This window comes from Patagioenas fasciata, chromosome 4, assembly GCF_037038585.1.
Source record: "Patagioenas fasciata isolate bPatFas1 chromosome 4, bPatFas1.hap1, whole genome shotgun sequence".
Lineage (NCBI taxonomy): Eukaryota > Metazoa > Chordata > Aves > Columbiformes > Columbidae > Patagioenas > Patagioenas fasciata.
The window spans coordinates 73,100,078-73,126,608 of NC_092523.1; the positions used below are offsets into that span (position 1 = coordinate 73,100,078).

Sequence of the window (26,531 nt, forward strand, 5' to 3'; positions counted from 1 at the left end):
GAACTGACAAATGGCGAACCAGCATGGTTTGTCCCCAAATCCTGACTTATGAAACCCGGACTTGGGCTATGACTGCGGTAGAGAGCTCGGACTGGCTCAGGTCAAGCTCCCAAAGTTTGAGGTATGTATCAGAGCCGGGCTGCAGCATCTGACCCACCGGGCAAATGCCAGCGTGGATCTCCCAGGCTGCCTGGGGGTTGTTTTCCATACTTTCTTTTGGGAGATTTTGTAATTTTTGTTGTTTTTGCTGCTATTGTAATATTTTGACGAGATGTAAAGTGTTTCCTTTGCTGCTAAAGCTGGTCTTGTTGCTGTAGGTGTGATTTGCGTGCACTACAGAAATACACAGTAACATATTTCTGTCCTGAAAATTCAGTTCTAATGTACTTTCTGATATTTTTGACCTGATGAAATTGTACACAATCTACCAGAAATCCTTGCCACCACACTCCTTCTTGCTCTGAAGTCATTTAACTACTTAAAATATGTTGAAGTAGAGAAGTCTCTTGCAAAACATAGGCAAATTGCTCATGCTGCTCTATAATGATTTTCTGTAACATTTGATTTTTTGTTAAAAAGCTGTTTTGACTAAGCAAAGTAACATAATACAAGCCAAAGTGTCTTTCCGTAATTTTAGGTTTTAATAAACTTCATTGATTTTGTGGGCTAAGTCAAACTCTCGCTGCTATTTGTTTCATTAGTCACTAAGTATTGCTGGCTGTATGTGCAGAGTGGAGAGGATAGGAGAAGTGTAAGAAATACGAACAGGACTTCAACTACTTAACTGTGTTTAGTTAAGAAGAACATTTATTTACATATCTCTAATAAAAAATTATACATCTAAGGCTAGAAATTAAGACTGCTGCTCTATATTCTCATGTTAAAAAGTCCCCAACACAACAACAGCAGCAAGCTGTGTGAGGTCAGCATATTAGCACAGATAATTATTTTTGTAAATTAGTAATTGTTCCTGTGGATTTGGGTCAAAGCTTGAAGACTACAGTGGCCTAATTGAATGTGTTTTACACAAAAATTCCTCCCAATAAAGCCTTGTATAAACAACGTGGGATTAAACCAACAAACCTGTAACAAATTAGCAATTATTTTACATTTTTTTTCAATATAGACCTATTTTTTACATACCTTTTTGACAAAAAAAAAAAGGAATTAACGGGCTGGTGCATGCAAGTGAAGAACATTTTTTCTGAGAACCGCTGAAGGGTTCCTGTGGTTTTCCTCTTCTTCTTTTTGTTTGATGTCAAAGGTTTCTATGACATTTTCCTTTAGTTCAAAGTAAACCGTAACAATAGTTAAAATAAAAATTCCCTGCAAGAAGGTGTATTTTTGTAGCTTTTAGTAATAAAACACACATAGTAGTAGTTCCAGAGGAACTACCAGAGAATTGTACCATCAATGACAAATTAAGGTCACTCAGTGGCAAAATATAATCATAATAAAATCAATTAGTACAGACAATCCTTTCACCAGAGCTTCAGATATTATGGTCATAAACAATTTGTAAGCACAGTCATTCATTTTAAACATCCGGAAGGTAATATCAATGGTTTTCCTGTTGTATATCTTCCTTTAGCACTTTCGGTACAGCTTTTTACATCCTTAAAGGATCACCAGCTTGTTAAAAGGCACGGTTATTTTATAATGTGTAATACCCAGTAAAACCATCTTAATCTACGACACTGAGTGGAAACCATTTCATTTTTCTGGATGACTGTAGCTCCTAATATATGTGGATAGCAAATAATCATCTCTTCTATAGGAACTGAATTAACCAGGGGGAAAAAATCTGTGAGCTGTAATCCCTTTTGTGGGATGTTTGTTTGTTTGTTTTGTTTTGTTTGGTTTTGTTTGTTTTTATTTTGTTTGGGTTTTTCTTCTTTTGTTTTGTTTTTTTCATGATGTGAAAATACACACAGTACTTTTAAACATGCTTATCCTTTAATTATGAAAATAGAAAACAAATACTTTGACTGCTATAGAGCAAGAGTAATCCAAATAATTACACAACATATTTTACTGTGTGCAAACCCAATACATTATACACAGGTATGTTTGCACCCATGTCAAAAAGGTAACATAACAACATCATTCTCCTACCTTGGCTTAACAATTTACAGGCTTATATTGTAAGTTAATTCCTGGCTTCATTCATGATCTTAGGCTGCCTGTGAAAATCGCTTGAAGAGTTCAAGTAAAATATTAGCATTTTCCAACAGGCTTAGAAGATGCATATGCAGCTTTAAAAATCATAGTTTGTGTTCTCTCCACCTAACTTGTCTTAGCATGTATACTGATAACCCTCTTTTGTAATACTGGTGGGCACAGTAATGTATCCAGATTTATCCTATGGGATTCGAACACTAAAGTTAGGGAAAGAACAATGATTGCCCATGTACTCAGTGCTGTGAGACGGGATCTCTGGTCTAAACGAACTAAAACCAGAGACAATTTTCCTTGCCAGACCTGCCTATTCCCAGCTATCCCTCCCAGCCCTCTTTCAGCCAGCCCAAGCCAATGGAGACCATTTGTCTTTCATTGCCCTGTTTAGTGACTGAGGAAACAAAGCCAAGACAAAGGCAGTAGTAGTTTATTGCTACCTTATTCCATTTTATGGTGGGAATAATTCATCTGTTGGCTGAGCAGAACGTTTCTGCAAACTGTAAAGCTCCATGTGCATGAAACCTGCTCTGTAGACATAAACCACTTAAGTTCCCCAAGCCATCCTCCAGCGATAAAGAGTAAGTAAACAGGGCATTTGCTGTTTTCTCCTGTATCATAATTATTTACAACAAAATATGCTCTCTTTTGTGAAGCCGAAAGTGCATGCACATCCTCCACTTTATAGACCCGACAAACAGCAAAGCAGATTCCTTTAAACAGCACCAAGAGCTAAAGATCACTTTCCATTTTATCGCTGTCAAATACTGAACTTACCTAAACAGACAATCTCTAACTTTCTGGAGATTCAGGACTTAACCGACACAACAAAATAAGTATGTTTGCACACTGCCTGCTTTCAGATGTGATGTTATGTTCAGGATGCTGTCAGGATCACAGCAATGAGCCTTTTCAGAGTAGAGCAGATATCTCTCTTGCCTGTGAAAGAAAACCTAAGAAAAAACAGTAAATAGCATTGAATCCTGAGTTTGTTTCACTAGGAATAATTACTACTGTCCTGATCCTCCATAAATCTTGTATTATTTATTGATAGGGAAAAAAAAAATCAACCATGTGAAAATGGTGAAGCTCCATTTTTGTTTTGTTGGCAGATGGGAAAAAAGTCCATGAAAGCTTAAGAGATTACATTGTCTGTGATCAGATGAAGAGAGAGTGTTTTAAACATCTGGTTAAACCAGCACCCTGAACAATTGCACCTGATGATCCCAGTGTTGAGATTGCACACCTAGTGAAAAAGCAAAGACTTGCTGCTTGTCAGATATCAGCATCCTCTTCTCCCTCTCTTCCCATACTAACTTCACTCTTCACTTGCAGAGCTTGCACATCTTGAGCTGAAAGAAAGCAACAGAGAAGTCTGACAAATTCTCATACATAGGAAAAGCTTTTTTCCTTCAGTCTGGTTCTCATCTATCAAATGGTCCTTTTTATGTGTTGGCTCTGACACTGAGTCATGGACATCCAGGCTGTGTAAAGTTGATGGTATCAGGCTTTTAAATTAAATATACAATTCCAGATTTTACCCTTCTTCAAATAAATACACGAAAATAGGGAGAAAAAAATAGCTTTCCATCTTATCTACTTGCTTTCATAAACATACAGGACATGCAACATGGTTTTCAGATGTGACAGGCTTATAGGTGTACTCTGTTCACCGTACCTTTTCTTATTGTTCTGATTGCTTTTAAATATGTTTATATTAACTAGAAACTGCTCTTTATTAATTGTGAAAATCAGTCCATATCTACTAAAATAGAAAACACAATTTTAACAACATTCTGTAACACACATTGGTCATGCAAAGATAATGAAACATCTAAATAGTTTTCTGATAATTTGCATTGATCAGTTATTTATTTAACCAATTTGAGAACAGAAAAGATTTTTGTTCCTTAATTTTAAAATTATTCACATCAAAGCAATGAAAAATACTTTTTAAAAAATCAGATTTTGTGTTTGCTTTCAGATTATTATTTAGAGTCTAAGTCTCAAACTCATGTCAGATTTTTCTAATCTAATAAAGGTCTCTTATGCTTTTGTTCATACACAATGCGTTGACTCATAACCACTAAGTAAACTTTTCTTTTTTCCATCCCTTTTTGGCTCAAGATTTTCAGGGCAATTTTGCCTTTCCTTTTTAATTGCATTTCACGGCATGCTTAGCATTCAACAATAAGATTTCTGCAGCTAATAGGTTTTTAAAGGCTGTCTGTCTCTTTAGAAACAGGTATGGACCTGACACCTACTCTGGCACATCAGCTCTCTGGTAACCTACTTCCAAGTTACCACAAACCCTACAGGAGAAACCATCCCTGCGTTTCCCAGTCACTCACAAATTGTATTCATATATAAGAACACCTACTTTTCCCTTCACCCATTTAAAGCTGAGGAGCTTTTTTTTAACAGTAGCGAAGCTATCTGCAAATCTTTACTTAAAAGGCTTTTTCAGGTGTAAAAGAAACACATCTCACCAGCAATTCATGTTCTTTGAGCATCTTCATGCTGTGTCACAATGGGACCGTGCCTGCTGGTGCCCAGCAGTGAGCACTCTGGGGAGGCAGGGGACCACCAAAAGCCACGTGGTTGTTATTAGGGGGTAGAAAAAATACCAGGACCTAGTTTGGCAGAGCTTCTTGAAACGCATGATGATTTGATTTTAAAGCACTTTATTGAGATTTAAACTTCGATAGCATTCAGAGTTGCATACAACATATCAGTATTTTATAGGTATGTTAAAGTTTTACATGTGTAAGCGTTTATCCTGAGAGACAGAAAAAAAGCACAGGATAACTGTAATAACACAAGACAGAACAGACAGTAGCATGTGTGGTAGCCTGGCTTTGCACCTGTGAGTTTTGCAGTTTATTCACAGAAAGTGAAATTAAGCTTTTTTAGATCAGTCCTTGCTATTGCAAAACAAACAAACAAAAAAACCCAAACAAAAGAAAACCAAAACCAAATACTCCCCCAAACAAACAAACATCCCTCCCCCCCCCTCCAAAAAAAACCCAGAAGGGACAAATTCACAAATGGTCAGCTGCAAAGCATTCTAGATGAGAAAAACAAAGCTTCATACTTTTTATAGTCCCTGTCTCAAACATTTCAAACATTTAACTTAGCTAACCAGTGCAAAACCACAGCAATTTGCACTAATTAAATGCAAAGAGGGCTCATAATAAAGAGAACACAAAATTACCTAAAGGGCAAATCTTCCCTCTTTCCCAGAACAATTAGTGGCTTTCGCCTAAATGTATATTTGTAGTTGCCTGGGATTAAATGAATGTATATGGGTAGCAAGGGGAAAAGGAACAGTATGTTCCCTGTGGAAAAGCATAGGTAATACAGTGTAAAACTCATGACAGCTGCTGTTATCTGGAACAGTCACTTCACAGGGGTTTTTTTTCATCTCTGTTGGAACGATACGGCATTTACCTACACCAGGAGCCCTCCTGCCCCTCTCTTTCCAGAAATAGCTATCGCAATAAGACATTTCTGTTTTAACCCATTTTTCTTCTCCAGCTATTTCCCCAAGGCTGAGGAGACAATATCATCAGCCAATACGTCATTAGTGGTTTTTAATTTGCACCAAGGTATGGCCAGGTACCAGGCAGCCTGTACATCCAATGCTGTTTATTTAATCAGGAAAATGCAAACCAGTGTTGCACACCAGCACGTAGGCAGAAGACACACAAAATGTTGAGCCTCACAGCAAGCCCAGCTCCTGGGCTACAGGCAAGGCAGAGTGGTGTGGGGCCAGCTCCATCCTCCTCAGCCGTGGCCAGGGGTGCAGGCAGACGGGTCAGTGACTGTGCCTGTCCATGAATACACTTACATGTTTATGTAGCACCCTGGCTGAATTTCAGATATTTTAATTCAAGAACTGCAGCATGTGGAGGATTGTCCAGTTGTCCTGCTTATGCCACAACAGAGGTATCTGCTGATGGAATCTGAAATTTGGTTTAAAATTGATAATTTTGGTATGCCAAAACGATATGTTTGAATAGCAGATCACAATCAGATAGTATAATGCATATATATCAATGCACACATTTCTAAAATATTTTGTGTAACTTTTCATTTTAAGACTCAAGCCTGGAAGATTTCTACCTTTCGTCCTTCTCTGTAATGGCCTTCATGGGTACATTCCCACTGAAAAGTGAATGCTTCAGGAATAACTTCCTTATAGTTTCTGACCTCTACCTTAAAATAATACCTTAAGTTCTATGCTTTTGTCCTTCCCAAGCACCAAAACTTGAGTTACAATTGCAGATTAAATATGAAGAAATTATTAGCTGATCACAGAAAATGAAATAAAATCCACTAACGAAGTTGAAAAAAAAAAGGGTGTCAATCTCATTTTCATCGGGGGCTACATCAGCCTCGTGGTTGCCTTCAAATGGAGTAGTTACATTTATACAGTCCTAAAACTACCTGTATTTCCAGGGGGTTTCTGCTGGGTGCCCCTTGGCTCCTTCCCATCCTCATCACCCTGGGAGCGGGAACAGGTGCCCAAGGCTGCTCCTTCATCTTTACACTCAATGATGAAAAAAATCTCTAAAATTAACACAGCCAGTTATTTCTCAGCAAAGGGATTATGGCTCAAGTAAATCGAAAGTTGTGTGCCAAAATTCCTGAACAGGAGAAAAAGAAAGGAAAAAAGGTGGTTGAGACTTCACAATAGTACTCGGTATCACAAATAAGTTAAATGTCTCTTCAGACCCGTTTCACGGACTTCTTGTGGATGACCTGGCCTCTAGCACAGATTCTATGGGTAATAAGCCCAGCATCAAGCTGAAAAGAGTTTAAAATTACAATCAATGAAATTCATGTAGTTAATTAACTGTTGGCTTCACAGTATTTTTTAGTTTTCCTTTTTCAAATTGTTTCATGTCAGCATTTCTTGGGACCCATAGCACCTTTTTTTTTTTCCTTCTCTGCCTCGCTTTTTGGAAAGCATTCCGCTCCTTCCTTTTGCCTTCATATTGTGTTATTTCTGACCTCTTGCTCATCTTTTATTACTCCCCGGTTCCTAGCTCTATTATTCAAGCTGATATTGCAGCTGTGATTTCTATTTTTTCTTTGCCCTTTTTGGCTTTGCCAGGCATTTCATTAGCAGACTTAAGGGGAGCATTTATACTGTCTCTCTGCCATGACAGAGTTCAATGGGATTTACTAAAACTGATTCCTTGGCTATATCTTCTTCCAGTTATGATTAGAAACCTCTTTTCACTAAAGTGCATCAAGAAGATCAAATTCAGATTTGGTGAAAACACACACGAGCACAAGAAGGCACAGAAGCCGTCGGGGATGTGCAGCTTCTGAGACCACCTCTCGACCACAACACATCAGTACAAATCTTCCCCAAATAACTGCATTTTAATTCTAAACACCATTCCTGAAAGTCAGCCTGGAGGAGCAAACTCATGTCCCCCACAGAACAACTTGTGTTATCAGAGCTCAGATATCGCTACCCAGCAGCGGAGAGTCACAATCAGCTGAAATAACTCGCAGACGGGTTTTTATTTAGAGCTTTCAGGTCAATATATTCCATTTTTCCAAAGGAAAGCTAAACATGGAGACTTTGCTGCAGAAACGCACAGTAACTAAGGTATTACTGCATTCATCCCCTTTTTTGCCTGGTGCCACAGAGGTTCCTGGTTCAGTTCTCCCCTCCTACAGTTCCCCTGCTCCCATGTACCTTCATAACTTTCCTTCAGCCATTTTTTTCTTCTCCCCCACCCCCTTTGTTGCCTTTTAAGCTTACTGAAAATAATGAACTCCTGTGGCCTTCAACCTTTCTAATGTCTCTGCTTATTTCTGTAAGTTAGTTTTGGCTGTTAGGTTATGTTATAATGTTCCAGCACAGATATTCTTTTTGTGATGACAGTAAATAAGATACACACAGACTTTTCTGTTTATTTTTTCAGCTGTTCATTTATAGTAAATTTTAATAAAAACTGTGAAACAATTTTGTTCCGTGGGGGAGGCTTGACACAAAAGTAGAACCATAATGTGCCAAAAATGCTTTGTTATGATCTTTCAGATGGGTAGTCACTAGGAGGGGTCTGCACTTCAGTCAGAACGAACATGACAAAGTATGAACAGTACAGCTGCAAACTCCCTTTGGATAATGCTGCAAAACATATGGAAAACGTTTCCTGACTTATGAAAAATAATATTGGGGCAGAATATAGTAAAGGGACCAGGTCAAAAGGGTACATAAAGCGTTAGCACAAACCTTAAGTGCAATCTTGTAGTCATAAATTCCCTACTAATGAAATGTATATGTAATTCTTACAGCCCCTCCGCGTTTGAAAAATCTATAGTGTTAATAAAGTGACATAGTTAGAAATCTATACGGGACCTTATTTATTCATTATTTATTTTAAGAGATGGCCCTGAATCTAAACATTCTCTTTGGGAAAGTTTGAATTGTGATTTAGGTTCAAAATCCTTGCTTTTCTGGCCAGGACCCGTTCCTAATTCTGCTTGGTTAGTACACCCTCATGCCTCCTTGCCTAATCCATCTTGCACAAAGCTGGGTGTTGAGCTGGCAGCCCCACAAGTCCCCCTCGGGGCCACCAGCTGGGTCCCTTCTCCCTGTGGAGCAGAGACCGGAGCCGTGGCATCCCCTGGCCGGAGCCACCTGTGCTCCCAGGAAAGGTCCCAGCCCTCCCCACCCATCTTTGGAAAGGTTTTGCTCCCCGAGGTAGCACTGGGAAGGACTAAGGGGGTCCCTTCGCATGTGGGGTGTCCTGTACCCTCTTTCCCTCAGCTAGGAGAAGCTCTGAGGGGAGGAAAACCCTGCTTGGACAGGATTTGGCAGCAGATGAACTCCCCCTACTCCAGCCTCTACTGACTCTATCCGACAGAGGGGTCTGAGCTTTCGATCCTCTCCAAAAAGGTCAAGTGGAAACAAAGCAAAAAGTGGATAAAGCCACCTTGCTGATAGGGAGAAGCATGAGAATGGCTGGGCTAGAGGAGACTGTTTCTGGATTAAAAATTCAAACAAAGGTCCCCAGCAGGAGTGAAGCAGCTTGAGCCTGACCCTGTGCTTGGTCAGCCCAGGTGATTTAACACATGTTCTGGGGGCTGCAGCAATGGCCCCTGCGCTGCTGCTGGCAGGATCCAGCCCCATGAGACTCACCAGCAAAAGGCTCAGCACACGTGTCAGCATAAGGAACAGCAGGAAATACCCCTGAAGTAAAAAAAAATATGTAATTTCAGGCCTTGGAAGGACTAACTCTTTTTAATGATTACGATTGACTATCTCTTGCTTGGGGTAAGAGCCACGAGGCATGGGATGTAAGTGCTTTTCTGTACTCTAAATTGGCTCTGTCACCTTTCCGTGGTTTTTACTTGTTTTATAATCGCCCACTTGATCCTACCAAAAATAAACTAGCACGATCAATGAAACAGGTAGACTGTGGGTGCAATGAATACCCACATGATTAAGGGTTTTCAGGCTTAGGTCCTAAATAACCATAATTGCCACTCTATTATCTACAGAGTTAGAGAACAGAGAAAGGTGAAGAAAGAATTTGTTACTGGGAATTTATGATAAAAAAGCCTGTCCTTACACAGCAGCAACTATGCTCTCTCATTCAGATAGCAATCATTAAATTCCAATAATTGAAATAAAGCAATGAAATGTTGTAGGCTAAAAAGTAGAAAAAAAAAATACTCATCATACTAAACTTTCACCTAATGAAGATTCATCAAAAAGGTCAATTTTTGCCCAGAGAGCCTGATGTCCAATACAAATGCTGGAGCAAGAGGGATTCCTCCAAACAGACAACTGAAACACCCAGTATTAGACTTCTGCTCTGGATTATCCTTTGTGAACAGCAGAGAGATACCAGCAAGAACATGTTACCGAGGCTAAACTTTTGTCTTACACCTGTGGTGGGTCCTGGTCTGCACCTGTGCAGGTAAAAGATGATGCAGGACAGTGTATAGTTGATGTGCAGTCAAAGAACAGTCAGTGCTAAAGTGGCTACATTAAGTGACTTAAACCTTCATGCTGCCACTGACAGGCATGTTCTTCCTTGTCTCATTACCATTTATCAAATTTATCATAACTGCCCTATGGGAGTGGGCAAAAGACGTATGGCAAAGGAAGAAAGGGAGATTGGCTATTACCCTCTTAGTCGCTTTTTTTTCCTTTTTTTTTGTTTGTTTTGACTGATGAACAGCAAAACAAAACAAAATGCATTTTCCCTTAAAGGAAAAAGGAATGTTTTGCTCTTTTCATAATTCAGCGTGTTAGAACCATTCCTTTACATCTTTATTAACATACATACGGCCCTTAAGGAAGAATGTTTTTGCTGAAACTGAAAAAATGAAGCAATGTTAGGTTTTAAGATAAATTATGAGCAAAATTAACCAAAGCTCCAGGAAGGCTTATCACAAGAGGAAGATTAAATGAAGTCAAGTGAGATAATTGACCTCAAGTAGGGTAAGAAATACCACTCACTTTGTTTTTTTTAGTTGCCTATGAAGATGATTGGCTGCCTTATCTTTTTTATTAGGAGAGCTTCGCATGAATTTCTGATTTCACATGCTTCAATGCAGTAACCAGAAGCTCTTACCCAGCTGTGCCAGCTGCAGCGTGAGCTCAGCCAGCATGACCCTGGGACAGAAAGTGTCACCCTTCCCGAGGCACAGGCTGCCAGGGCCTCTCGCCTTCCACCAGAGTGATCACTACTTGATAGCAATTGAGTGACCAGTTAGTCAAATGGTTCACAAGCCATTGACATGAAAAGAAAGAAAAACGCTCTGTGCTAGAGATGTTAAACCAAAATTTTGTGAACTAATGCAGTCAACATGACAAGGACAAGCTTTGAATAATTCCTTACTGATAACAGACATAGAGTCAGAAAGGGTAAATTAATTTTTTCATTAATATTTGCATGATCCCTTGAGAGAAAAATGTAGCAGAGGAACACATCAGAAAATTACATAGTTTTTATAAGTGACTATGGCCATATAAATGCACGCCATGACACACTATGGGCTATCGACCATCATGAGAGGGAGGAGTCCCTCAAATACCAGCTGGTGAAGAAATGAAGCAGCGTGTGTGCATGGAATATGGTCACTCTTATCCACCTAGCAGCTGTTTGCCTGTTTTCAACACTGATGGCGCACGTGCTGGATGTAATGACAGCCTGCTCGGTGATACCTGTGCTCCAGAATATTTGGAGAAAGACCAGCTGCTTGCTACAGCACCCACGTCCTTTGGAGTCAGCTCACTTCTGTTACAAATCTGACTCTCTTTGGAAGTTATTTGATCTGATTAGCACGCAGGTGCAGGGAGGCCACAATAGTAATTGTTTAGCCATTACTAGGAAACTTTAGGAATACTAAAAAATCTTCTAGAAGAAACCAGGTATGTTAAGATACTGGTAGGAAGAAGAATAATCTGCCTTTGTTTCAGCAGAGAAACAAGTGGAGACGAAAATCTTTGCCACTTAAGGGTGGGTTTATGAGCACTTCATGTTCATAAACCAGAATGCTGAAATCCTGTGCCATATTGTTATGAGAAAAAGATATGGCATCATGTCTCAGTTTCAAATCTAAGAGTTTCATATTAGATAGGAGGGTCAAATCATAGACTTGTCAAAATATGAGATAAGGCACTAAAGAGATGGTGCATGGATATTTGTTTTGCCATCTCTGTTGGATCACTCTAAAATCTGAATACAATTGAAAAACCCATGTGAGAGCAGTGTCTATTCACTAATCAGTTCCTACACACCACTGTCCAGGCAGCAGTAGGCAAGTCGCTATGTTGGCGTACTCTCTGCAAGGCCTGTTGAATCTTTGCTGAGTGAAAAGTGCGGGCCAAGAGTTGGGAAGCTGATTTTACCACAAGCCTCAGGAGCTTGTGATAACTGATAACCCCAAGAAGGACATTTCAGCAACAGAGCTGCAGGTAAAATGTTGCCTCCTGACCAGCCAAGGTAGTGTCTTCAGTCTAGGGCCAGATGGGTATAGGGGAGACTTTGTGCCCTGTACCATGTTGCCTCACTTTTTTCTCCGTGTAGTTACTCCCAGTCATATTTTTCCCCAGATGGTGGTTTCACAACTAACATGGAATATATTAATTAGCTTCTTGCAGTCTGTAGTTCAATTAAGGAAATACAGGAAACCAGGGGCAGCAGCTGCTGGAAGTCAAGCTCCTTTTTCTTAATATGAAAAGAACAGCCTGGCTTTTACTGGGGCAGTAGCGCTGTCTCCTACAGTTACAGCACACTTGGGGAGCACCAGAGTTCAAAAGCATTCTGCAAGGTCCTGGTGTCAGGGCGAGGATATTTGAGTCCTTGACTCCAGTCCTTATCCTTTTACAGGACCAAGGATTTCAAATGTAAGCTTCAAATAGCAATTAAAAATAGCAACTGAAAGCATTCTTTAGGTATTTCATGTTGTCCTTGTTCTTTGTCTGTTATACACCTGCCATGGAAAATGTTGGATATGAAAAGTGAAGCAAGTTTTGACAAATGATTTCTTGTTTAATTAGAGGTATGTATGGTTGACATATAATACAAGATGGAAGCCAACAGATTGCTCATGGGACATCCTCAGAGTGCCTATAATGCAACCGAGCTTGTAGCTCTTTGTTTTATGTGTTCATGTCTGATAGCTCTCGGACTAAATATCTCAGAAAAACAGTTCAATTTCAAATATAGATGCATGTTCCTCTTTAACAAAGACACATCTGTCCTTGCTGTGCTGAATCATGAGGTATTTCTTTTCTATTTCAAAAACCCAACAGCTTAGGAAAAAAATCACTTTTAAAGCTGTGTACTAGAGGATGGATGTAATTCCTTTTCACAATGTTATTACAATTGATATATAACTTACACCTGCATTTGCAGAGCCAAATTCAGCCCACTACTTTTGTACAAATATATTATAAATATATACACACAAATTATATATATATACTTTTATATCTATAAAATGATGATTTTCTGGTCCATACACTCTTCAAAAAGCAATATGGGGAGGGACGCTGGTCTCTTAGAGCTTCTGCATTATGATCTACTGACCCTGAAAATAGGGTCAGAAGGAGGTCTCACTGCTAACTGGAAAACTAATCAATATAATTCTACCAAAGGGCTGGTACACACCAAGTAATATAGTCCCCTCCCCCTCAGCAAAAGTCCGTGCCTCATTGTAGAGAACACAAACACCACATTTTGACACTCAGGGAAAAGAAAAAATATTAACCAAACACAAAGGTATGTGCTTTGTGAGGCTGGAGATATCACCAAGCCATATCACAGTTCTCAAATATCAATTCTGAACAGTTTTATTGCTTATGTTTTGTAGTTTGGTCTTCAGTCTTTAGTAAGAAATGTAGAATTGCATCTTTGTTTCCTTCTACAGTTACAAATAACAACCAATGATGCAAAAATTATTTTCTTCCTTTCTCCCTTCATTCTCACCTCCCACCCCCTCAATATTATAGTTACACAATGAGAAAAATAAGTCTGTCTTACGCTACGCTGAGTGGTACTCACACCAAAGGAGAGCAACCCTGCGCAGCCTGCAGGGATGCCATCATACACCAGGGCTGCATTTGATTCTGATCAGGTACTTTTACTGAGAAAGAGAGCAAGACAAAGGGTAAAAGGTCACCGGTGACTAATTTTCTGAAAACCAGCAGCTTGTGTAAGTAATAGAACATTTATTGTATTTCTCTGTCATCCCAGCAATGAGCTAGAAAATCCATAAGAATTCCCAGCACTAGCCTTTATTAAAGTATAGCCCTGGATTAGTTTAATGTCCAATTTAAAGTCACTGCCTGCACCTACTTTACTTACTTTTCTTAAAGAGAGCTATTTTCTCCCAGTTACTTCCCAATGTAAGCTGCCAACAATGTATTTTCCCGTAATAAAAAGTAAAGTTTCATTTATATTATATGTATGTGCATGTGTCTATGTTGTGGAAAGAGCACTTGAGTGTTGCATTCCTACATTGGAGTTATTTTCCCCACACTGAAATATTGAAGCACAATCAGAGCAGGGCAAATACTGCAAAATCCGAGCACAGCTTTCCAGAAACAGGAGTCACAAACTCCCTTTACAATGTTTGCATCTCTTCCTTTTGCTCTGTGTAAACATTCATATGCTTTCAAAATATTATTTATCTGAAAGGATGTTCATAGAGCTCAGCTCTTGTGGATGAGACAGCAACTGTTAACCGAAGGAGCTCCTCAGGTCCATACCCAAGCCACAGGTCTAATGCTAATCAGCTTGAAAAGGGGAAAATGCCCCTTCTCCACCGGGAAGCTGCCAAGCATTTGAGATCGTTGCGCACCTTGTCCATAATGATTTGACTAGAGACCCCGAGTGGCTCGGTAGTGCTGGAGATGGCAATCAACGTTTTCAGTCAATATACTTGACAGCTATAAACACTGTTATTGGACCTTTAGTGAGATCCTTGATACACATTAACCCCATAAAATGTAATTACTCTCTAGACTACGCTACAACAACAAAATATAAACACCGTTTTGTGTTGAGTGCTCACCTCTTCCAGAGGATTTTATTAGGCAAATGGTCTTTTGCTGGCTCAAATTTCACTACATCTACATCTAGATGACCTTCCTGCTAACCACCTGCACCATACATACCCTCCAGAGCATGCTGTCTCAGCATGCCTCCATGTGAATTGCACCTGAGCAGACGCTGTATTATCTGTATCAGCCATCAAAGTCCTCCAGAAAAAAGCCCACAGCCCTTTCGTGCCTGTAACTGGCTGCATCGCGAGCAATCCTGAGCTGCTCGGTAAAAGCCATTGCACTAGGGAAAGGTTCCAACATCTGAAACCCACCACGAGTCTGGAAATGCCTCTCCTCCCACTAACATACCTGTGAGGCCACCTCTGCCAGCAAAGTCTGCACAGTGCTGAGTGCTACCTCCTCCTTGCATGTCTTGCCCTTTTCCCTATCAACACCCAGTACACCTTATCATTGTGGGACAGGGCAGAGGGCAGGAGCTCTCAGGAGAACCAGGGCAGGTGGTCTTTCACATGCAGCATTTCCAGCCTCTCCTCTTCTCCAGAAACTGATTGCTTGTTTGGGGCAAAACTCTGGAAAACTGAACCTGCCGACATGGTGTCTTCAGAAAGGAGGAAATGTCTGACAAGAAAATATCATTCTGATCCGTGTCTGATGTTGTATACAGAGTGCACAATACAATTGCTTTGCATTTAATTTTGGTCATGAAAACTTCCACTTCAAGAGACAGCGAAGTGCAGTAGTTTTTCTCACGTCCTGTCCGTTTCAAATCTCTGCTCTTCAGAGAGTGGGCAGGGCAAAGAATGTATCCAGGTGCTAAATGGAAGCAAAATTTACTGAGGCAGGAACCTCAGGAGACATTACCAGCTGGTTGCAATTACCAAGGTTCAAAACCTGAGTAAAAGGAAGTAAGATGGTAGATGGAACTGAGCAGGGGGCAACAATAAACTAATATGGTTTTGAAAGGAGACAGAAAACTAAGTAGAAATGGGAGTATTGAGGCATTGGATATAATCTGGGGCACATTAAGTGGAAGAAATAAATCAAGCAATAGCTTTGAGCACATGGTATAAAGCTGTGTTTTCCTTTATAATTTGTGAAATGATAGCAATTTTTGACAGAGTTTTTAAGAATCAGCTGGACACATGTTGGAGATGAAGAGGTAAATCTGCAAACCCACACCACTGAAAATCTGGAAATCCTGACAGAAGTACTCTTGCAACAGCATAAGGCCTGAGTTTAAGCAGCTTCAGGGCAATACAGTGCACTTGGGGATTACTAAAGCATTAGGTATGACAGTTCCAGTTAAATGTTAACTAGAAGCAAACAGTACTTTTTCATGGAAAATGCAATGGTGAAAAATAACAAATAATGTTAAAAATAATGAAAAAGAGAGAGGAAAATGCTGCATGTGAAAAGGTCATGTTTTAAACATGAGAGTTTGAATGATGTATGGAGTAGCAGTTCAGTAAATATGGAATTGGAGAAAAAAATAAAAATGCAATTAATGCTAACAAGATGAGGAGTACAATACAGCACTGTCATGAACTCTGGTCATGGAGCCTGTTCTTCGTATTTATGCCTTCAACCATGCAAAGCAATTCACAACAAAAAATCTTAAATAATAAAATTGAAGTCCCGAGCTTACTAAATATAAGCAGCAAAATATTCAGTGATGTCATGTGATGGGGTGAGGCTGGAAAAATGTTACATTTTTCAATTGAACTATTGTGTGTCAGAAAGTGTCAAAAACTTTTTTTAATCATGTAAAGATAGCTGTTGAATAAAGTTTTGGTCAAAGCACGTAGAAAGAACAGCTAATAACGCAACAGTTGCGGCGTTTGTATGAATTGTGGGAAGGTATTAACCCTGATTTCTCTCTACTGGAGAGGAACTTTGGATAAATTCTGCTGGAGAGGAACTTTGGAAAATAAATTATTTGACTAGAAAAAGATAGACTGATCACATAATCTAGTGATTTGGGCATCTATCTGGAATGGGACAAAGGCAGAAACTTGATCCCATATCCTGTACCACTCATAGATTTCCAATGAGCACTCTGGTCACTAAACTATTGATTTTACTGAATTAACCTGCACATATTGAATTAACCTTACACATATATTCATTTGCTATCTTAAGCCTCTGCCATCATACTTACAAACAGAATATTTTTTAAAGTTTCCTGTTTTGTTCTGAGAAAAACCAAAACCAAAACCAAACAACCCTAACCAATGTACTTCACACCAGAATAAAAAGTTGTAAATAAAAGAACAAACATTACAGAAATACCAGGAGTTATTATGTGTGGATTTTTTCTCAAGTATTTTAGAAGCAAGAGGTCACCAAGAAGATCATGAGGCCCCTTATGGCTGATGACAAGACTAATTTGTTGACAGAAGATTTAGCATTACTTAAGAATTATATGAATTCTTTTTATCAAAGGGAAGACTGGCTGATAGATACCAGAAACAGCTTTATTTCCCTAAGGAGGAAGAAGAAATACTAAAGGAAATCAATATCAGATCAGAACAGGTGATTGAGAAATCTCAGTGTTCTAGTTCCAGGAAAAAAAAGAGGTCTCCTGTAGCATTTTTTTCCCCAAAAAGGTGGTGGACTATGATAGTGGTCTTCGCATTCTTGTAATTTGAAAAATGGATAATTAAGACAAAAGAAATTCAGAAAAATTCAAACTCATTGGTTTACATCAGGAGCATCTCCGGATAAATGGTATTTCAAACCAGTTTGTTAAGACAAACTGAGTGGGAGATTACAAATTTCATTTTTTTATCCACTTCATCCTGTTTTAAAGAAAACAAACCAGTATGAGAAGATGGAAGAGTTTCACAGCAAAGGAGCTTTGGGGCTGTCAAGAGCTAGACATCGTCATCAGAGGAAGAAGCGGGCACAGTCCCCTCAGGCTTACAAGCTGGAGGCATTAAGGGGTCTTGTGCTCAGAGCTGACACTGGTTTTTGCTGTTCATTTGGAAATCAAGCTCCTACATCATTCTTCTAAGTATTTTCCTGCTTCTTTCCCCTTTCTTCCTACAATCTCCCTCAAAGTTATCACAGGCTTTGTGTACACAGATCAGAGGGGAGGCAGATATTGCAGAAAACATAAGAGAAAAATAAGGTCTTTTAAAAAGAAGCTTCTGTAACAACCATTAAGATTAAGGGTACTAGTCTTCCAAAAAAAGCGAAGCATGATTGATAGCTTCTGGTTACAGCATGATGTTTCTGCCTGAAACAGAGTCAAGCTTCCCAAAACCATCAGTTTAACATGTATCTTCGTCAACTTATGAGTATCCAATATAAGATAACTGGATCAGCAGTTTTGAGCAGTCCCATCACATAATGACTTCTCAGTGCTCAGCAGTGCTGAAACCTGAGAGATGGCCAACAGGAATTGATGCTTTTAAAGGCATATACCAGGTTTTAACATGTTTTTAGACACATGAGCTGCCCTCACAGCATAGTCTAGGAAATAAAAATCCACAGACTTCAGTAAAGAGGCACTTCAGTACTTGGGCTGTTCCTGGGCTGCAGACAAGCCTCTCATAATGATGTTGCTCCAATTACCTGGACTGAGGAATCAGCTGGAGCATGACGTGGCTCTCTTCCTATCAGTCTATTCACTCATGTTTCCTTCCCATGGAAACAGGGGAGGGAAAGGAACCTGAGCCTTATCCAAACAGGGAGATGGAGGCTGGCCAGCGGGCACATCTGGAATGGGATGGCCCTCGAAGGTCTCAGGGTATGGCTGGACTGTGTCAAAGAGGAAGTGTCCGAACACATCGATCAGACAAAGTGTACTTTTGTTTCCTGCCACATGCTGTTTTGTAGATTAATAACCTCACAAACAATCCTAATAAAAACAGGAGTTATTTCCACATTAAGCTGCTCCTCAGCATGAATAAGAAAACAGGAATCAAGCTAAGTTACCTAATACCAGCTGATGTTTCTTCAAACATTTGGGGAAAACTGAAGAAGAAATACGCAAGCTTCAAGTACAACCATAATAATCCATGGTGTCATTATAATGAGCTGTCACAGAAGGATGGAGAGTATCTAGGCGAACTTTTTCAAGTGTTTAAAATAAATTTGGCTATGTTGAGCATTGAGTCCTACCTTAAGATCAAGAAGATGAACTAAGGAGTAATAGTGGTAGAATATTATAGAAATAGTAATTGACTGAGAGATTAATATATAGTCTATAAAAGAGCAATTTAGCCTTTGAAATTTTTGCAGGGAGACAGCAGAAGAGACGATGGAGGCTTCAATAAATCTACAATGAGGTTACAAAATACTATTGACTTTTTCAATTTGAGCTTACAAGAGTTTAAATGCAGAGAGCAGTGCCAAGCCTACTGAATCAGAGATACATGTGAGTCAAAGGAAAAAGCCTGGATGTTTCATAGCAGTTGTGCTTCCTGGGTTGCAGGGGCGATGGTCTCAGGGCAGATACTCTTCCACCACAACAGAATGGTCTTTCCAAGCTGGGAGGCCTCACAAACCTGTCCCCAGGCCTACCTATAATATGTATACATCAAGTACATACTGCTACTTGAAAAGAAACCCTTGTCTAACTCCAGTTTTTCCTACTAATTTTAAATTGCATGTTTTTTTCATTCAGGAACTAAATTGCAGTCACACACACAAATCCTGGATATAAGCTGCCTTCTACATTACATTTATTAGCTAACAAGCACTGCTGTGAGATATTCCTTACCTTGTGATCCACCTCTTCTCGACGTCAAGCTGATGTCCTGCTGAATCAAAGGTGATTCTGGACAACATGAACAATTTTAGTCTTCACCTGTTTTGATTGTAGAGGCTTTTGAAGGTGGTCACAAGAAAATGACCGGCACTTGCTCCTTCTCATCTAGTTCAGACTTTCTTCAATCTCAGTAATGATTAATATGCAGCTACTCAAGTTTTCCTTAAAAAAAAAAAAAGGAAAAAACTAAACTTCTGGGAAAATACTGCCTGTGAAATAAAATCTCAGACATTTAAAAGTGCCTGAAGATTTGAAGGTAGCCTAAATGAGAGTGTCAGAGTATAGCAAACACTGCAATAACTACCGTGTCTGCTAAACTCCCTATGAAATGTTAAGTTACCTCTGGACAATGGGATACCTTACCCCCTGAGAGCTTTGCACTATGCACAAAGAAAGTCTGCAAGACCACACAACAAAAATGAAAGCCTCTCTTCTCATCTTTTGGAAGTCTCTAGTACTTTAACAAGATCCTTCCTGTAAAGACTGAAAGTACCTGATCCACACAGAGAATCCAAGGACAACAGGAGAAGGATGCTTTTACTCTTTTAATCCATGGAAAACTAAGAACACTCAGGCTCTTGGATGTCATGATGAACATGGGTGAACTTCCTGATTTGTGCTGGGAGGACTCCTTATCCCCTATACTAATAAACACCAAAATGAGCTAAGAGTGCCCAGACAAGAAAATGGCTTAAAATCTGTTGTGTCTTGATTCCTTTGTTTTAAGAGCAATGCAGCTTGTAATTTTCAATAAGGGCACTCCATCATAACTGCATCTTGTACTTTGCTCCCCTGCTTCTTATAATCATGAACAATGCTAATGGTTAAGAGCCACATCGAACAAGCAAGTCTTTGCTATGGCTTTGATGCTAAATCAAAAGCTCATATTGGCAATGGAAGTTCTTGAATCTGTGTCAAATTTTCTCACCAGAAAGCCATTAGCAGCATTGTAGTATGTATTTCTGCTCATTGTAAACTCTGTATTTACATTGTGTCCTATTGCAGTTGAGCTTCAAGTTACGAATTTGCAAAAAGTCATCGCTAATGTGCCACTAGGAATCTGGGCAATGGTGCTTCATATGAGTGGATCGTGCCTGACTCTAGTAATCTCTTAGATAATTTTCCTTATTTTCTATTCTTGATATTCCAACCATTTCAATGCTGTCAGCATCCCTATCACAAAATTAATGCTATAACCCCAATATCTCATCTCATGTGACATCTCCTCAGTTGGCTTTCTCAGGTGGGAACAGTAGCACCATAAAGATAACTAGCAACCAGCACTGATACACCAGAGACGTGAAACTGGACACAGTGAGGGAGCTCCAAGAGAGCTGCCAATAGTGGGAGGAGACCCATGTTCATCCCTCCCTTAGATACCTGACTGCAGCTGCAGTTGCCAGTGGACATCACGATGTGTTCTGTGTTCCACTTGTAAAATTCAGCATATATCTAAGGTTAAAAAAAAAATAAATAAAAAGGCTTAATCATGATGGGAATTATCTATTTAATAAGCTTACCAGGACTATGACTCACATCTGGTTTTGCTTCCAGAGTTTTGTTTTGAATCTGACTTTCAGTCTGGTTGAATAAGAAACTTTGTTTTCTTTTACTGCTAAGCCAAGTTGGCCTTGTATCTCTGGGGGAACCACAAGCATGGAGTGAAGACACTCCTGACAGCCCTTTCCAGCAGGACACCTTTAGAGGGTCCAGGAACAGAAGAGTGTTTCCTGGAGACCTGTGAAGGTCCCATTTGAGCTTCAGAGTCCTGCCAACTGCTGAACCTGAGGAAGGAGTCCTCTCAGCAGGAATGGGTATTTCCCCCAAGGAAGCATCAACTGAAAGACACTTCAGTGCAAACACAGCCATTTTTTGTAAGCAGCTCAAATCCAACAGTGTCATCTTTCACCTTCAATACATTGCCCAGTCACTTGTTCGAAGTGATGCGCGGGGCTCTGAATAAAATATACCCAGTTCTCTACACTTTCTGGCACCGCCAGAAAAGACACGGGATTGCTTTTGTTCGTTAATTCCTTTTGGTGACACTCACTTCTTCAAAGCATGCCTCAACTTTGTACAGCTACGTATTGTGGTAGGAGAGCTTTCTAGTCTTCAATGTCACATGTGTACCTTTGGGAAATAACTGTAAAGAAGGTATTTACCGGGTATGCATCTCGTAACAGCTTTCAGAAAATGTAGTACTGAATTCACACCCTACTACTCATTGTGATGCTCAGACTAAGGAGGCAAAGAGGTTCCCTATACCAGGAAGGCTGGCAGACTTACAAGGCAACTGGTTTTCTTCCTCTGCCTCTCGCTCCCTTTCTGTAAGATGAGGATCACACTGCTCTCCTGGTTTGTAAGACTTTTTGAGAGAAAAAAGTCACAGGGGAAATGGGAGAGGATGTACACTTGCAGTTTAAGTAATCCACTAGTAAATAGTGCAGTGCTGGAGTGAGATGGGTTTGTTATCTGTCCATTCCTTGCTGCTGCCAACCAAAACAAAAACAAGAGAAGGGGCAAGGTTAATGCTAAGAAAGGGCTTGCACACATTCAGTTTTGGAAAGTGTCCACCCCTTTCCTCTTCAGCTTCAAGCCCCCTGGATAAACCCTCCCAGGCAGGTATAGTCATGGTGCCCCATGGACACCCGGGTGCAGTTCTGGTGTGGGGTAAGCTGCCACCCCATGCCAGGCACCTGGAGCCAAGGGCTTTGCACGAAGGCTGGCTCCTGTGACATGAGAGAGAACACCTGCTATTGGTATGCATGACATCAAACACTGATTCCTTGGCCCCTCTATCACCCAAGAAACAGATGAATCCAAAAAACCCTCTTTTCTACATGGAAATAGAACAGTGAAATTAAAACAGGGAGTGCAAAAAGTTGTGTAAAGACTGAAGACCTGCCTTGCCCTTATCACATTTTTTAGGAGATGGAGCACAAACTGCCTGCTCATTTCCTGCCTTCCTGGCAGCATTTTTCACATCACAGAAAACTGTGAAGCACCGTGAAGGACTGTTTTATCTAATCTTTCTTCATCTTAATGCTCTATTTACTTTTCAGTGGTGGTGGGTTTTTTGTTGTATGTGCTCAGGCCATTGTTGAACACATAATTCCTCCTAAGCAGTAAGAGAGATCAGTAGCAGCTCTCTTGCTATCAGTCCCTGGGGCTTGGCAAGAGGACTTTTTTAACAGGGGCACCTTATCCCATCCACCCTGGGAGCACTGGAGAAATTGCCAATCCTGAATCCTGTCAGCACATTTGGTGCAGAGAGGAACATGCAAACAGCACCCTGCAGGCGACTAATTTCAGCGGGCAGCACAAGCAACATGTGCTACAACTTTGTGTTTGTTCTTGCCACGGTCCACAGGCATCACACCCACCTCTGCTCCCCAGGAGCTCATTCAGCGCAGTGTTTTCACTACTTTAAATGACACATATGCTAGGGACAGGGAGAAAACTACAGCCAGGGGGAGTGGCAGGCAGCTGGGATGTGGAGCCCTGTCACCTTCTGGAGGTAGGAAGGTCACAATGAGATATTTCGTAACCTGCATATTTTCTGAATTTGTTTCAGTCCCTGGAGGAGGGGAAGATTTGGGGGTGTTATTTGAAAGCAAATGTTTATCCCTGATTACAATGCATAAATTACTTTATGGGTCCAAAACCCTCAAGAGTGCATCTCAGAGTCATATAAGGTTTCCCTGGGCTCCTCAGATTTACAATAGCTGATAGATGTGTAAAATCCCAAGTAGACAGAAACTCCCTTGTGAATCCAAATGTACAGATGCTGCAAATCAAAAATTATCTCTGCTAATGTTACCATTAACTTGTACTCAGAACTTCCCCCTGCGGGTTCCGTTCCTTTCCTTTCCTTTCCTTTCCTTTCCTTTCCTTTCCTTTCCTTTCCTTCCCTTCCCTTCCCTTCCCTTCCCTTCCCTTCCCTTCCCTTCCCTTCCCTTCCCTTCCGGCTCCCACATGTTTGTGGAGATTACACCTCCTTTTCGTTAATTCAGGCCAGTTTTGATAACTCTTCTCACATGATTGTGGAGGATGTGAAGTGTCATGCTTTCTGAAAAACTGAAGCATATCAGTGGCTTCTTAATCCAAAGGTCCTGAAAGAGAAAAATAAAACCAAAATTGAGGTGGTCTCTGAGGCTGATACAAAGGAATTGCCTGGACTAAAATTTTGTTATTTCCTTCAACAAAAATATTTGAAATCTAAATGAATATTTATGCTGAATTACACTTCCAATAAACTACTCTGAAATAATGAAAATGCTGTTTCACTACTTCAGTCAGCAAAGCATAAGCAGCAAAGCCAAAATTCCTCCATCATGACAAACAGACCCATTTCCTGTTGGTCACATTCTTGTTGATCAGATTCAGTGAGAACACCACATGTTAATGTGTTGGCAGCTACAAACACAGACCTATGACAGACCTATGAAGCTCTTGCTTTGATTATTAAGAAAAAGAGGAACATACCCAGAAAACTTGCATGAACAAGATTAGAACCCAACCGTTTTGAAATGTGCACTTTCGGTAGACCAATCACTGGGTAACAATGGGTTTCAAAATGACATTTTAACCATCGTTCTTGAATGACTGCTGCTTGAACCCATCTGTCGCATCGTTTTCCCCCTTACAAGTCTGCTCAGCCTCGCTCTCTGGCACAGGACAGTGCTGTGAACTCCTGGCCATGGGAGCCAAGTCCATCACAGGGGGACTCTCCTAAAGGTCTGTTTTCACAGCCTGGAACCCATTTCACAGCACCCCTCTCCTCCAGGTTTGCCTTCCCCTGGGTCTGAGTAACACTACTGTGGCACTGGCTTCAATAAGTAACTTTTTATTGTGTCTAATCATGTGCAAATGTGTTAAAATTGGTAGTTTTTAGCAAACAGTTATGGAACATATTACCGTAAGGCATTGGTTCATGGCGTGACAATGATTGGCCCCATGCCACTTAAATGTTTTATTTAATAATGTGGGAATTTCAGTGTGTTTTCCTTTCATTATTTTTAACTTGAAAACAGAAACAGAAAGCCCCTTCTTTAAAGTTAAAACTTTACCGCCTAGAGTCTGTCAAAAGCAATATAAGCATCTGGATTTTTAAAAAGGGAGCTTTTGCAGGATGTTAATTTAATATACTGGCATATTTCATGCATACTTTTTATATTTTGTATGCTTGAAGCTATCTCCACAGTGACCACCCAGGAACAGCAGACTTTTCAAAATTCAAAACTTACGAGCAAAAGATGATGTTCATGTAGCATTCCAGGTAATACCTTCCAATCTTGGAAATCAACTGCTATGCGTAACACCTCAGCTGTCGGCTGCAATGCATTTTTATAAGCCATCAGGTAAAATAAAAGGGTTTACATGACAAAAATAATCTAACCTTTAGCTCCCAGAGGGTTACACTTGCAAAACATTCCACTTCCAATAAGTTATGCTATGAATAGAAACATTTTCAATCTTACATTAAGAAGAACTTTCCGAGGTAGCATCTCAAGCCCACACATTTTTGGCCAAGATGGCACATTGCATTGTATGTCATGTGAGAAAAATTAATAACCAAGTATGGGTTGCTATTCTAAATTAGGAACTTCACCAGAATAAGGAAAAACACACATATGTCTTTCCCTTGTTTCCTGAAAAATGTCTGCTGGGATCTTTTGCAGCAGCTCTTCAACTGGAAGAAAAAACTCTTCATTGCTTAATGTAAATGCTCTAAGTACAGATTGCTGGCTGGTTTATGCATTTCAGGAACAAACATATTTCTTTAGAAACATAATCTAAAAATACAATATGTTCAACGTGAAGCAGTTCTGTTTGTGTAAGTGATTTGCTCATGCATTTCCATAAATCAAGTTTGGAAGCAAAAAGGAAAAAAAGTAAAAAAAATTAACATATTTTATTTTCAGCTGAACTATTTCATTTCAAAACTTGATCCCCCTTCCCCCACCGCTTACAATTTCCCTGTCTATGACTATTCCATGGGATTTCTTTGGAGATCTAAGTTGAAGGACCCATTTCACTATTCTCCTACAAGAGGCAGATGGAGAGAAAAATGAGAAAATGTTGACAGCCAAATTCTTCTAAGAATGGCCTGCCCTGAATTTAATGTTAATTTGAGTCATAAATAGACAAGACAATCCCAACACCCAAATTACAAGAATAAGACAGAACAGAAAGAAAACAGAAGAAAAAAAAAATATATATATATATTTAGCAGATACAGACAGACCTAGAATGAAATATGCAGTGTTACATTTCATGCTTCATCACTGTCAGAGACAATTTTTTCATAATCTTCTTTTGAACCCTGCTCTAATGGTCTTACTGCAGTTATCCAAATATTCAATGTCTCTTGTCTACTACATCACATTCTATTTTATTTTTTCCTGCCATCATACTAACTATTCTCAAAAAAAAGAACAAACTGTAATGCAAAACCCCTACTCTTGGAAGAACAGAGGGAAAAGCAGTATTAGAAAGAAAGACCTGGGGCTGTTGCCTATACTACAGGTTTACCAGTCCTTGAACTTGAAAACTAGGAGGTGTGCCAGCTCCACCACAACAGTTTCCAGGGTGAAATAAAGTTATTTTGAAGGGTCTTACAGTTTCAGCTGTGGAACCATTCTCTGGAGAGCTGGAGAAACTGGGAGTATTTTGGGAGCTGGAGAATCAGGAATTGGAAGGGTTACTTGATTTTCACATTTTTGTTCTATGTTTTAAACCCAATTTGAACTCAGGCACTGAGATTCATCCCACTTGAAATAACACAGTCGAAATAATTGTGCTTACTTGGAGCTGCTACAGGCGCTGATGGCTACAATTTAAACTACCTAATGACTGTGGTGGGAAGGTTACCGCAGGGAGGACCACTCACTACTTGTGCCAGAGTGACTCTTTGACCTTTGATGGAGCACCTGAAAAGCCTTGGATACTTCCTGCTCAATCAGCCAGTAACAGAGGACAAACGGAATAATTTCAAATTAACTACAATTACCATCAACACATTCATATATC

General features: G+C 39.9%; 2 long non-coding RNA genes across 3 annotated transcripts; both read right to left on the reverse strand.

The window, feature by feature from the left end:
- Nucleotides 1-1,937: 1,937 nt before the first annotated feature.
- LOC139827946 (uncharacterized) lies at nt 1,938-6,716 on the reverse strand. Its single transcript, XR_011739087.1, has 2 exons — nt 6,625-6,716; nt 1,938-3,527 (listed from the first exon to the last, which is right to left on the reverse strand). It is a non-coding gene; the product is annotated as an uncharacterized lncRNA (long non-coding RNA).
- Nucleotides 6,717-6,733: 17 nt separating this feature from the next.
- On the reverse strand, nt 6,734-24,829 carry LOC139827947 (uncharacterized). 2 transcript variants are annotated; one of them, XR_011739088.1, is made up of 6 exons: nt 24,746-24,829; nt 23,537-23,611; nt 21,786-21,985; nt 20,880-20,951; nt 19,452-19,661; nt 6,734-6,824 (listed from the first exon to the last, which is right to left on the reverse strand). It is a non-coding gene; the product is annotated as an uncharacterized lncRNA (long non-coding RNA). The 2 variants fall into 2 exon arrangements; XR_011739089.1 differs by having other exon boundaries at nt 21,786-21,988.
- Nucleotides 24,830-26,531: the final 1,702 nt, after the last annotated feature.